The following is a 15,787-nucleotide window of genomic DNA, read 5'->3' on the forward strand; positions in this document are numbered from 1 at the left end:
CATTTCGCGATATAATCGCCTCACTTCATGGTCATTTCCATACATATCACGGTCATTCCCTGTAACACCCCGTACTTTCCAGTACTCGGGTGTTACCGTATAACCAGTTCTTTAAGGGGGGTAGATTGTAACGACCTCAGTTTTGGGCGCCTAGTGGCATACGTTTGTACGTGTAGGAAAATAATGGATATTACATCGTACCTAATAATAATAGAAGCACTGAATTTCGAGGACGAAATTCTCTTTAAGGGGGGTAGATTGTAACACCCGTACTTTCCAGTACTCGGGTGTTACCGTATAACCAAGCTTAGCATAAATACAAGCCAGACCTAAGTAAGCACTTACGTTCATCCTAGTTTAAATCCGACCATTGAAAAATAGTCCGCACCTATATATTTAATGTACATAAAGTATTATGAAAATAATATTATATTAACTAAGCATGATGGATAATAATTTTACGATGTATAATTGAATTATAAATATCAACGTAGTATTAAATATTCTATACAAAAATTATGAGATATTTTAATAAGATGGTATATTATTTAACAATGAAATTTTAAAAGAGATATTGTACAATTTTCAATCCATACACATGTGTAATAGGATATTGTATGTTGGGGAATTATATATTAATAAAGAAAATTTTAAAAATTAAATGAAATTGTGAAAAAATTGACAAATTGTATTTATATATATATATATATATATATATATATATATATATATATATGTGTATGAGTTTTTAATTATTTTAATTACAAGAAAATTCATATTAACATTGGTATTAGTTAACAATGCCTGATGAAAGCCTTAAATGGACCCTTGAACCCTTTTAATCGTCAACATTCAATCTCGGGATGATCCGACCACTAGATCAATGGAAAGAAACCGTTAGAGCTAGGAATCAACCCATATGGCCCACCTAAACCTCAGAGTTGTCTGAACCTTGGCTAAAGGTCCTAATTGGACCTGTGAAACCAAATGAATGGAGTGGATTTCATCCAAACACCATTGTGGACCCCAACCGAATTGTGCATGTGCACATTTCACGTGCACCCACTGTGCACTGGTCGGCCGAGCACGGTCAAAGCGGGCTGACCCGCTATTTCTTAAAGCAGAGAGATTTCACTCTCTCTCCTCTGTTGCAACAGCCGATGGACGCTCGTCCATTTCTTCAATCACGGCCCACCTTCTGGGCCCCACATTGATGATCCAAACCGTCCATCCGACAGAGGACGCACGTACAACCAATACCATGTCCGTTCCACCTGATATTACGCACGAATGTGCACGCGAGAATCGACGCAAAAAAATCCCACTAACACACATTTCCAAAAATGGAAACTGCTCTCACGCCAGCAGGGCGATCCGCGTGAACTCCTCTCCCTCAACCTCAGCCGTTCATTAAGGGCAATCTCAGCCGTCCGTTCTAGCGAGCGGTTTAGGGCTCCCTTAGCAAAGAAAACCACAAATAGTTTCGGATTCGCCCACCGTTTTTTGTGACGGTTTCAGCCAGGGCGATCTGGACCGTTTGTTGTCAATGCTACGGTTCTAGCACGTTAGGTTAAAAGAATAAAAGGGCGTGGATTGAGCAACAGGAGCTCACCCTCCGTTGTTACAATCGCCTGAGAGAAAACCATCCGCCTCCTTTGTTTTAGCGAACCCACCCACCTAACCTTCACCAAGCTTCAAAAACGAGTTTCTATAAGCTCCCAGGTATCCTTAGAAACTATCCCTAGCCGTCAGAATGAAGAAAGATGTAGCGAGTGGGGAGATGCCATTGACGCTGGTGTCTTCTTCTCCACCAAGAAGCAGTCGGTACTGGTGGTGTTTAGTCTTGTACGGCATCGTCCAGGCATAGCTGGAAGCAGACAGAAGGAAGGAAAGTAATAGAAAGTGAGAAAAGAAAAGAAGAGAAGGAAGAATGAGAGAGGAGAGGGAGTCAACTCGGTTTCAAACCGAGTCAACTCACCGAGTTGACAAGGTGAGTCTATATTTTCTCTCCAGATTTAGAATTCTTTAATTATCATTGTTAACATCATTTAGGATTTTTAAGTTAGAATGTGATTAACCATTAGTAATTGTCCATACTTATATTAATTGATATACGTACATTTATATATTATTATTATCATTAAAATATTAGTATTTTATTTGTCATCCTTAAGACTTTATTATTAACATTAGAGCACAATATTTCTATCCGTCACAATGATTATCAGGGCTATGTTAACTAATATTAAGTGCATTGTTAATGCTAATAACTGTTTGGAAATTATAAGTATTATTATTCATAGTGGGCGTCATTATATAAATTGATATAATATTAGCCATTGTAATATTCTTAAAATTAATAACTAATTCATTTTATAAATTTTATTTATCAATGATTCTCATTAACAATATCGTTAATGGCCATGCAATTTAGAGTTCGAACCCTAAATCTAGCCTAGACCTTAGTAATCTAAAACGTAAGCTATGATCCTAACCATTAGTAGGTTGTCCATACTAGTAGTTGTTAGTACAAATAAAAATCACTATTACTACATACTAGTACCTTATTTATCAATCTTACATACAATCATTGATAGAATATCATACTACTTACTACATCGCGAAGACTATTAATGTCGCATAACTAATCTTAATCACATCATTAAGGATAAGGATGATGTTGTGATTATACTTCAATTAACATTCAAATCTTAGAATCTAAGCATTTAAACTAAACTCTAGGATGAAAATCCTAATTCTACATTACAACCCTAAGATAGATAACTCAAACCCTAGGTCAAAATCCTAACCCTAAATAGTGTGTAAGCTTGGACCTAACTGTATGACTTTACAATTCATGATAGGGTTTGATCCTAAGGAAACATGCACTCTCTAGCAACACTGGTAGGCGATTCAAAGTATAAAGTGATGATTCTTCCCCTTGAGCTTTTCATCTTCTCATTAGCTTAAGTTATAGTTTTTATTAAAAATTATAATTGATATCTCTCTCTTATAATCACATGTGTTAGCTGGTGGAAATTGAATTGCTATATTACCTGCTTAATGTTCATCCTGTATATTTGTTCATGCTTGTGGATTATTTGTGTATTGCATATGGACTTTAAACTGGTACATTAGTGGGAAACCCCCACCTATAAATGTACACCTATACTTAGGATGTAACCCGACTGGTTGTGATTAAAATGGACCTTCGACTTAGTGGTTATTGAGTGGTGGTCTAAATGGATCATTGATGTGGTCCTACCATCCAGGGTTGTTGTGTCCAATGGTTTTTAAGGATGGTCTTTTATCGCATGGTTTTGATACTTGCCCTATGAGGCCTATTTTGAAAATTGCCCTATGTGGCTTGTTTGATATCGCCCTATGTAGCTTTGTTCTGGTATTTTTCATATATGGGTTCGATTTTTTATACCGTGCAACCATGCGATAGTAAGCCCTATATACCGTAATATGATTGGCCACTAGTCGACGGGTTTCCATTAAACATCCTAAGATGGTAGCCTCATGAGCCGGGGATGGTGGTAATGGGATACTATGCCGGAGCTGTCGGCCTACGCTGGGCCCTGCGCTCCCCGTAGTGACTGTGAGCTTATTCAAAAATGGTTGATTGCAATTGGACTAATAACGGGTTAGCAAATCATGTACGCATAACATACTACGACGGCTTGGATTATTATGCCCATACGATTACGCCGCATGTTGCGCTAATGGCCAGCCGATCGATTTATGATGATGACTTAATTCTTCATGCCCATACGATTACGCTGCGTGTTACGCTGATGACCAATCACATCCTTGGGTGACGACCCCATTTCCTGTCTGGATGTTTTTCCTGGGGCACCGACCGTCCAAATGGTTTACCCGGGTCGATGATTGCATTAATGCATCCATGCACCTAATAAGACTGCATTTACTCTGTTTTAGTTGTCTGGATGTTTTATATTATTTCTTACCTAATGCGGCGGTGTGTAATCTTGAGGGGAATTCACACTGAGTTGGCCACTCATCCATCAAATATAAAACCGTACAGGTAGTACAGGTAGCTTAAGTGATATGCATGTTCAGACTTGATAAGGAGCAGGGTACGATCACCAGGAATGCTTGACTATATACTTGGAAGAGCTGTGTGATCTTGCGGCGTATATTTATATGCTTTCTATTATTTCTCATATATTAAATCATGTAATTCTTGTATTTTTTAATTTTTGAGACATTGGTTTGTATAAGTCATTATGGGCATATTTGAATGATAATGAAATTTTCTTTATGTCGATTTGTCCACACTACGCTCATTTGCTTACTCTGATAAAAGAAAAATATTATATCTGACCATCCTTTAAAGTTAACACTCGGGTTTCTGGGACATGGGTCATATACTCGGGTCCTGAAAACCGAGACATTACATTCCCGCCTATTCTGTGTTGATTCACGGTCATTTCGGCGCATTTCACGGTCATGCCCCTTCACTTCACGGACATTTCCAAGCATTTCACGGCCCAATCGCCTCACTTCACGGTCATTTCCATGCATAGCATAGTCATTTCCGCCTATTTCGTGTTGATTCACAGTCATTTCGGCGCATTTCACGGTTATGCCCCTTCACTTCACGGTCATTTCGGCACATTTCACGGTCCAATCGCCTCACCTCACGGTCATTTCCATGCATACCATGGTCATTCCCGCCTATTCCGTGTTGATCCACGGTCATTTCGGCGCATTTCACGGTCATGCCCCCTTCACTTCACGGTCATTTCCGCGCATTTCGTGGTCTAATCGCCTCACCCCACGGTCATTTCCATGCATACCGCGGTCATTCCCGCCTATTCTGTGTTGATTCACGGTCATTTCGGCGCATTTCACGGTCATTTCGGTGCATTTCATGGTCCAATCGCCTCACTTCACGGTCATTTCCATTCATATCACGGTCATTCCCGCCTATTCCGTGTTGATTCACGGTCATTTTGGTGCATTTCACGGTCATGCCCCTTCACTTCACGGTCATTTCCGCGCATTTCACGGTCTAATCGCTTCACTTCACGGTCATTTCTACGCATTTCGCGGTCCAATCGCTTCACTTCACTGTTAGTTCCATGCATATCACGGTCATTCCCGCCTATTTCGTGTTGATACTGTAAGTGTTATAGTTTATATCCCCTTTTTGTTGTCAAATTTGTGATGCCAAAGACACTGTTATGAAGCATGCATATGTGAAGAACAATGCTTTAATCAAGATCAGCTTTGATTGACAAGCACTGTTCACAAGTCAAGATCTCAAGAAGCTTTCAAGTTCAACCTCAAGATCTCAAGAAGCTTTCAAGTTTGAACTACATCAAGACTTCAAGCTTCACTACTTTCAAAGGTCTCTTGTCTCCTATTTTCAATGTCCTTACTTCACTATTGAGGTATGACTGACCTTAGGTTGACCTTTAGAGTAAGTCATTCTGGATGCATAATTCATATGTTTTATATAAGTGAGTTTAGGTTATTCTGAGACTAGTCCTGGACCTTGTTCGACTAGTCCTAGCACTGCTTCGACCTGTCTAAAAATTTCCTAGATCAGTCGTAAGTTTGTTGCAAAATTCGAATATTTTCTGTTAGGCTTCGACTAGTCTTAGGGACTGTTCGACTAGTCGTACGAATAGTGTCGACTACTTCTTCGACCAGTCGTAGACCTACAACTCAAAGTACAATATTGAAATTCGGCTAGCTTCGACTAGTCGTGAGCAACCTACGACTAGTCGTAAACCACCTACGACCAGTCGTGAAACCGCCAGATCTTATCGCGCCCGAATTTTCAAATATCTGTTGGTTCTACGACCAGTCATGGAGTTCTTTAGACCAGTCGAAGACGTGATTTGCTCACCTATAAATAGAGCACGAATCTCAGAATAAAACATGAAATTCAAGCTAATCTAATTCGGCCTTCTGAGAGATAAGTCTGTGTTCCATTTTAAGTTAAGTGTGCATATTTAATATTCTCTTTCTTTAGCTTTTCTTATTTGATTTTATTCCTATATTCCAATCTTATTTGAAAAGAGGAATTCTTGTATTCCGTCTTCTTGGAATCAAAATCAAATAGAGCTACGCCCCATTTGGTTTAATTTAAAATCTATTAGAACCTAGAACCATTATAAAGTGAGTATTGGACATTGAACTTTGACATTCAAATCTCTACTCCGACTTGGTTCTTTTGGGCTGCTACAACGAAGGAGAAATTCAGGTATTTTACGTTTGTGTAATTTACTTTCATTTGGTTTTCTTTTGGGATTTGCCAGAAAAATCTCATTGTATTGGTTATCTGAGGAGAGCCAGGAACATTCAGAAGAGGGGCTTTTTTAATTGTGTAAGCCCACAGAGAAAAACACAATTGTGAAGGTTTTGGGTGAACCTGGAAAACCTATCTTTGATAGCGAACGCTGATATCCCCTGTGTGAGGATATTAGGAGTGGAGTAGCGCTGTGTGGCTGTTGTTGAACAGTTGGTGTACACACAGGCGAACCACTATAATTCTTTGTCTTGTGGTTTGAATGCTTGCTTAAGTTTTATATCTCTTTTCATTCAGATTTGTGGAATGTATGTGTGGATGTGAATGTTGTAAAATTTATATTTCAAGCACAGTGGGAATGTTGTAATAATTTAGTTTTAAATTCCTGCAATTTATTTCAATTTCTTGCTATTTATATATTCCTCTCCGATTTGAGTTTTTAATACAAAGGACATTCTAGAAATAAGGTTGTCCTGCCATAAACCCTTGGTTTTTATGGTGTAAGGTTGTCCTTAGAACTGAATTCGTATCAACCTCTCAATTCTTGTTTAGAGAGGTTGCTTTTATTTCAGCATTGTGATTTGATTTAGTTTATTTGGCTATCTTTCTTTATTCTGCTGTTAAAGTTTTATTTTGGCATCGTCCTATTCACCCACCCCCAACCCCCCTCTAGATTGTATAGCTAGGCCATTTCAAGTAGTATCAGAGTTTAATAGCTTGCTCTTATTGCTTTTTATTTGGATTTATTTCCTGAGCTAACGATCTAAGCTATTTAAAAAGATGTCAAATTTTGATAGCCTATCAGTCACTAGGCTTCCACCCTTTCATGGCTCCAATTATGCCTATTGGAAAGCCAGGATGAGGATCTTCCTCAAATCAATGGATGAGAGTGTGTGGCAAGCCACAGTGACTGAATGGAACTCAGCATTGTGATTTGATTTAGTTTATTTGGCTATCTTTCTTTATTCTGCTGTTAAAGTTTTATTTTGGCATCGTCCTATTCACCCACCCCCAACCCCCCTCTAGATTGTATAGCTAGGCCATTTCAAGTAGTATCAGAGTTTAATAGCTCGCTCTTATTGCTTTTTATTTGGATTTATTTCCTGAGCTAACGATCTAAGCTATTTAAAAAGATGTCAAATTTTAATAGCCTATCAGTCACTAGGCTTCCACCCTTTCATGGCTCCAATTATGCCTATTGGAAAGCCAGGATGAGGATCTTTCTCAAATCAATGGATGAGAGTGTGTGGCAAGCCACAGTGACTGAATGGAACCCACCTACCACTGAAGTGACTGGTATCGACGGTTCAAAATCAATGAGAGTAACACCATATTTCTCATGGACCACCCTTCAGAAAAATGAGAGTAGTGCCAATACAAAAGCACTAAATGCAATCACTTGTGCACAATCACCGGATGAGTTCAAAAGAACCATATCCTGTGATACTGCAAAGCAAGCCTAGGATATATTAAAAATGACACACGAAGATACTACAATTGTCAAAAAAATCTAAAGTCCAACTCCTCACAACCAAATTTGAAGAAATTCATATGGAGGAAAATGAAATGTTTATGGACTTTTACACTAGATTAAATGACATTGTAAACTCAATGTGGGGTCTTGGCGATAAAATTCCAGAGAGTAAAGTGTGTGCAAAGATACTACGCTCACTTCCTGAACGGTTCAACTCTAAGGTAACCGCGATCCAGGAACTTCGTGATACAGATAATATGAGGGTAGAAGAACTAGTTGGTTCTTTACAAACCTATGAGTTAAATTTTAAAGCTCCTAAAAGTAAATCTATCGCTCTTAAATCTTCTAAAGACAACTCTGATTCTGAAGATGATATGGCTCTTTTAGCGAAAAAGTTTTACAAGATTTTCAAGAGTAAGAAGAGGGTTGATTTTCAAAAATCAAATGACAAGATTAGATCAAAACCTAAATCTAAAACTTGGAAGTCTTTAAAAGATAGTCAATGTTATAACTGCCAAGAATATGGGCATTTAGCAAACAAGTATCCTAAAAAGGACAAACCCAAAAAGAAGGGTATTTTAGCTACTTGGGATGAATCATCTGATTCTGAAGCTTCTTCTGAATCAGAAGATTCTGAAACCAAGTCGGGCGGTGAAGTTAAAGCCCTTATGACTCTAGCCAAATTCACTTTTTCAGATCATGATAATTCAACTAGTGAAGAAAATCTGAATAGTGATTATGAAAATGAAGATGATCTTCAAGACGCTTACAATGCCTTATACAAGGAAAGTTGTAAAATTGCTGTGAAATTGAAACTTCAAAAAGAGAAGTTTTCTAAACTCAAAGAATGTTTTGAATCTCTTGTTATAGAAAAATCTCAAATTTCAGATTGTTTTGAAAAATCAAAATACGATTTAAAATTCAAAACCTCCCTGATTGAAAATCTGAAATCTGAAAATGAGAAACTTAGAAATGAAGTATCTTCTCTTCTGAGTTTAGAGGATACATGGAGGTATGCCCAAGGAGATCCAAAGTTAGAAAAACTTTTATCCGGATTTAGAAAATGTGGTGACAGATCAGGGTTGGGCTACGATAAAAATGTTCCTCCTAAACAAAAGAATACTCCTCCTAAGTTTGTGAAAGGAGAGTCCTTTAACTCAAAGGAGAAAAATACTAGTCAAGGTTTTTCTAAAAATACAAAAGCTTTTCAAAAACCAAAAAGTAGCTATGTCAACTTCAAAAATCAGAACAGAAACCCACTAGCTGAAAAGATAGTTGATTTACTCAAGGAGCTCTTAAAATCTAACTCAGTAGGTCATTCTTATAACAACAGATAGAAGAAGACCAACTATACTCCTAAATCCAAAACAGTTCTAAAATGGGTTCCTAAGGTTGCCTGCTTGGTTGCCCACACCGCTTTCAAAGCTACAAGCCATTCAAGGTGGTACCTAGATAGTGGATGCTCCAGGCATATGACAGGCGACAAGGCTTTATTCACCAATCTTAAAGATATGACTGATGGGTCAGTTACTTTTGGTGATAGAAGCAATTGCAAGATTATGGGCCAAGGTACGGTTCAACCCTATAACCTTCCTTTGTTTAAAAATGTTTTGTATGTTGAAGGACCGAAACATAATCTTCTAAGCATATCTCAAATTTGTGATAATAACCATGATGTATGGTTTTCTAATCAAAGCTGTGAGATTCTAAACAACAAGGGTTCAGTAATATTAACTGGATGTAAAACGTCTGAAAACTGCTATATTGTTAGCGAATCCAACTCATCTAATCAATCGTGTTACATGGTCCATACAGACAAGACTGATTTGTGGCACAAACATCTTGGACATATACACTACCGAAATCTATATAGATTGAGCAAACAGGAACTTATAAGAGGTCTACCCAAACTAAAAAAATTAGATAAAATATCTGGTGAATGCCAGATTGGCAAACAAACGAGGAACTCACACAAAAAGGTGAATTTTGATACCACATCAAGACCACTCGAGCTTCTCCATATGGATCTTGTAGGACCTACCAGGACGGAAAGTCGATGTAGTAAAAGATATATCTTGGTAATAGTAGATGACTTTACCAGATATACATGGGTTGTCTTCTTAAGGGACAAATCAAAAACCCTTGAAGAAGTGGAAAAGGTTCTCAAAAGGATTCAAACTGAAAAAGGTTCTCAAGTCAGTAAGATTCGAAGTGATCATGGATCTGAATTTGAGAATAGCGGTTTTGAGAAGTTCTGTAGCGACCAAGGAATATTACATGAATTCTCAGCGCCCAAAACTCCACAACAAAATGGTGTAGTTAAAAGGAAAAATAAAGTGCTTCAACAAATGGCTAATGTCATGTTGAATAATATGAAACTCTCTAAGAATCTTTGGGCTAAAGCAGTCAATACAGCTTGCTATATCATTAACCGGGTTTACACTAGTAAAGGTAATAATAAAATGGCTTATGAAAGGTGGTTCGATAAAAAGCCTACTGTCAAATACTTTCGAGTTTTTGGCAGCAAGTGATATATTTTACGAGATCGTGTAAATCTGAGAAAGTTTGATACGAAGAGGGATGAAGGGATCTTTTTAGGATACTCTTTAAACAGTCGAGCTTATAGGGTTCTGAACAAAAGGACCAGTGTGATTCAAGAGTCTATCAATGTAATCATTGATGATCACTTAAACACACTAGTCTCAAGTTCAGATAATGATGAAGTACTAGTAATTAATAAATCTGATACTTCATCTAATCAGACTGATTCTGAACTGAGGATTGTTAAATATCATCCAACCACACAGATTCTTGGAAACCCTCTCACTGGTGTTCGTACCCGTAGACAGCTTGAGGATATATGTAATTACGTATGTTTTACATCCCAGATAGAACCATCTAGGGGCTGTTTGATTTTTAATTTCCCTAGTAAATACAGGTAAATAAATACTTATGACTTACTCCACCTGTTTGAAATATACGCAGTAATTACATTTTAAAATTCGGTCCACGAGAACCAAGTCATTACCTATTTACATATGTGGGCCCCATCATGATATATATGACTTATCCACACCATCCATCCTTTTTAACAACAGATTTTAAGGCATGAGCCCAAAAATGAGGAAAATCCAAAACTCAAGTGGACCACACCTTAGGGAATAATGATCTTAAGGATGTCAATGGTTGAAAGTTGTTTTCTCCCTAGGGCCTACATTGATGTTTATTTGTCATCCAACCTGTTCATAAGGTCACACAGTCATGAATAAAGGGGAAACAAAAATATCAGCTTGATCCAAAACTCATAGGGTCCTCAAGAAGCTTTCAATGATAGGAGTTCAATTCCCATTGTTTCATGTGATGTGATCCACTTGAGCTTTGGATCTGCCTCATTTTTCGACTCATGCTCTAAAATGAGATGTCTAAAGGGATGGACGGTGTGGATAAGACTTCATAAATCATGGAGGGCCCCACGATTTAACGCTTTTTTTCCCTCTGGTGACGTAAGGAGGGTCATAAATGAAGGTGGCTATCAAACATCACATTGGGAATTCAACCGGAAATACAAGGGTAAATAATTATTACCCATTTACCTGGAATTACCAGTGTAATTAGAAAATCAAACAGCCCCCTAGTAAAAGAAGCTCTTACTGATGAAAACTGGATTGTTGCGATGCAAGAAGAACTTAACCAATTTGTGAGAAATGATGTTTGGTATCTCGTACCTAGACCTAAAGACAAACACATCATTGGAACCAAATGGATTTTCAAAAATAAGTTTGACGAGCTTGGCAATATAATTCGAAACAAGGCTAGGCTAGTGGTACAAGGTTACACTCAAATTGAAGGTATTGATTTTGATGAAACTTCGCACCAGTAGCACGGCTTGAACCAATTAGACTCTTTATATCTATTGCATGTTTTAGAAAGTTTAAGATTTACCAAATGGATGTGAAAAGTGCATTTTTAAATGGCGATCTGCATGAGGAAGTCTATGTTGAACAACCGATGGGTTTTAAAGACCCCAAAAATGTTGATAATGTGTATCGCCTTAAAAAGGCACTTTACGGTTTAAAACAAGCTCCTAGGGCATGGTACGAGAAACTAACAAAGTTTCTATTAAGCCATAATTTTTAAATGGGATGTGCTGATAAGACTCTGTTTATTAAAAAACATAATGATCACATTTTAATAGTACAGATTTATGTTAATGATATTATTTATGGATCTACCTGTACTGACATGACTATTGAGTTTGCAGATTTGATAAAATCTCAGTTTGAAATGAGCATGGTTGGGGAATTAAATTATTTCCTTGGGTTGCAAGTTAAGCAAAAACCTGATGGAATGTTCATTTCTCAATCTAAATATGCTATGAATTTGATTAAGAGATTTAGATTTGAGAATGGTAAGAACTTTGATACTCCTATGAGTACAACTTTGAAACTCTCAAAAGATTCTAATGGTAAAAATGTGGATCCAAAATTATATCGGAGTATGATTGGTAGTTTACTATATTTAACTGCTAGTAGACCCGATATCGCTCTAAGTGTTGGTATTTGCGCTAGATATCAGTCTGAACCTAAATAGTCGCACTTAATTGCTGTTAAGCGAATTATGCGATATGTCGCAAGTACTATTAATCTCGGTCTCTGGTATCCACATGAGAATAGTGTTCAATTAGCTGGGTACTCAGATGTTGACTAGGCTGGTAATCTTGATGATAGAAAATCAACCAGTGGTGGTTGCTTTTATATTGGAAACTGTTTAGTTTCTTGGTTTAGTAAGAAACAAAGTTCTATATCACTTTCAACAGCTGAAGCTGAATATATCACAGCTGGTAATGCGTGTACATAGCTAGTTTGGATGAAACGTATGCTAAGTGAATATGGAATTAAACAGGATTCTATGTTATTATATTGTGATAATTTCAGTGTCATAAATATTTAAAAAAATCTAATTAGCATTCTCGTACTAAGCACATTGACGTTAGATTTCATTATATTCAAGAATTAGTAGAAGAAAAGGTTATATTTTTGGAATATATTCCTACCGAGAACCAACTTACTAACATTTTCACTAAACTGCTCGACAAAAGCAGGTTTAACAAAATGAAATTTGATCTTGGCATATGCATTTTAAAATGAGTATTTATGCCTATTTGTATCATATTGCATATATTTGCTTGATTAGATTTCAGATTTTGTATATATTGCTTGAAGTCAGATTTTTTGGCCAATACTCGACCAGTCATGAGTATACACGACCAGTCGTGAATCGCATGAATCACTTAAAATTTGGAGAAAATGCTTCATCTTCTTCATTTCTTCTTCACTCTCCAACAGGCCGACGCACGACTAGTCGAACCCTTCCTTCAAAATCTTTAAGGTTAGCGCTCCTTTTGTATTTTTCTTGTAGATTTGAGTCTAGATTTCTTCTATTTTTCTCTTGAAGTTATTTATTTCAAATTTCTTTAAGATTTGGAATTTTTCTTAGGTAAAATCTGTTTTGAGAAAACCCACTTCTCAATCCTTTACAAATCTCTATTTCTTTGAAATCCTTGTTGCAAATGGCATCTAAAGAGAGAAAGACAACATCTCGTGGTCCATCTTCTTCCTCCAAATCGGCCCCTATCACTAAGCGTCATCTTCGAGCTCCCGAGGACGATCCATCTTATGTTCGAGACATCAGATTGCGTAATGTTATTGTTGAACATCCTGTTGACATTAATCATGTTGCTCCTTTTGATATCTTTCATATGCTCCAAGCTGTAGGTTGGGATAACTTATTACATTGGGGTGGGCCAGCATACCGGTCCATTGCCCAGTCCATGTTTGCATGCATATGTGATTTTTCATTGAAAAATTTATCTTTTAAGATAGCCATAAGAGAAAGACCATTTGACGCTAATCGTCATTTGATTTCAGCTCTTATAGAAATTCTTATGAATGATGAGGGCATTTCTATCCATAACTTATCTGAAAAATCCTCAGTATCTGAAAAACGTATGCTCACAAAAGATTTATACAATTTGGATATTCAATAGACACATAAAGGGAATGTGCTTCCCTCAAAGTATCTGTTACTCAAATACAGAGTTCATCACAAAATCTTTGTGTCTAACTTGTATCCTCGATCGGGTAATAAATCTAAATTGACTTCCTTTATGGTTCGTGTTATTCATGTTGTTGCTAGCGGTGCTCATGTTTGTCTACCATCCTTGATTTGTCACTCCATTAGTCAGTTTCGATTCCATCCTAGTCACAGTGACATTCCTTTTAGTTATTTGATGACTGTGTTGGCTACACATATGTTAGTCGATATGCCGGTTGGAGAAGCCCCTATCCATCATCTGATATTTAACAATTCTAATATCAATAAGATGAAGCTTGATTTCTTTCCTGGTCAAGGTGTTGGTGGTGGTAATGCTGAAGCTGAACATGAGGAAGAAGTTGGTGATCTTCCTCCTGACAATTTCAACATGGATGATATTTTTAAAGAACTTGAATCTGATTCTGCAACTGATCCAGATTATGAGCCTTCTGAGTTTGATGCATATCTGCGTGCATTGGAAGATAAAGTTAAGAATATGAATGTTAAGATGGAAAACATGTCTGTCGCCCATGATTTACAATTCAAGTATATGCGCAAATATCTTAGGCGCTTGAACAACGGCATGCATCAACTTGATCCTTCCATCCCTGCTCCTTCATCTGGTTCAGATTAATTCCTTTAAGTTAGCTGGTCTGTTATAACTTTATTACTCTTGTGTTAGCTTAACTGGTTTTGAGACTGTAGCTATCTTTAACTTAGCTCTGTTTATAAATTATGTGGGCCATTTATGCTAGTTAATCATATCTTGCCTTGTTTCCACTCATATATCTCTTTCCTTATTTCTCCTCAGTCATCTGTTCTATGCTTCCTTTGTCCTATTGTGATAAAAAGGGGGAGAATGGATATGGATGTGATGTCTAATGATTATGTTATAAGGAGGGAGTAGCATTGTATGTTACTCAGAGGAAGTAGTATGTGCAGTAGTGGACTATATGTTATGTTGAATATTGATTTACAGGTTTGTAGGATCTTGTTAGTATGCCGGTTGGTAACAACTGGCGCATGATATAACAACTGGTGCATGATTCTTTAATCAGATATTCTGTGTTATGTAACATATCTTGGAAGTGTGTTTTGTCACTAATTTGACAAAGGAGGAGATTGTAAGTGCTTAGTTTATAGCCCCTTTTTGTTGTCAAATTTGTGGTGCCAAAGACACTGTTATGAAGCGTGCATATGTGAAGAACAATGCTTTGCTCAAGATCAACTTTGATTGACAAGCACTGTTCATAAGTCAAGATCTCAAGAAGCTTTCAAGTTCAACCTCAAGATCTCAGAAGCTTTCAAGTTTGAACTACATCAAGACTTCAAGCTTCACTACTTTCAAAGGTCTCTCGTCTCCTATTTTCAATGTCCTTACTTCACTATTGAGGTATGACTGACCTTAGGTTGACCTTTAGAGTAGGCCATTCTGGATACATAATTCATATGTTTTATATAAGTGATTTTAGGCTGTTCTAAAACTAGTCCTGGACCTTGTTCGACTAGTCCTAGCACTGCTTCAACCTGTCTAAAAATTTCCTCGATCAATCATAAGTTTGTTGCAAAATTCGGATATTTCCTATTAGGCTTCGACTAGTCTTAAGGACTGTTCAACTAGTCGTATGAACAGTGTCGACTACTTCTTCGATCAGTCATAGACCTACGACTCAAAGTACAGTATTGAAATTCGGCTAGCTTCGACTAGTCATGAGCAACCTATGACCAGTCGAAGGAGACCTACGACCAGTCGTAGACCACCTACGACCAGTCGTGAAACCGTCAGATCTTATCGTGCCTGAATTTTCAAATATCTGTTGGTTCTACGACCAGTCGTAGAGTTCTTTAGACCAGTCGAAGACGTGATTTGCTCACCTATAAATAGAGCACGAATCTCAGAATAAAACATGAAATTCAAGCTAATCTAATTCGCC

This window comes from Magnolia sinica, chromosome 3 (genome assembly GCF_029962835.1).
Source record: "Magnolia sinica isolate HGM2019 chromosome 3, MsV1, whole genome shotgun sequence".
NCBI classification, from domain to species: Eukaryota; Viridiplantae; Streptophyta; class Magnoliopsida; order Magnoliales; family Magnoliaceae; genus Magnolia; species Magnolia sinica.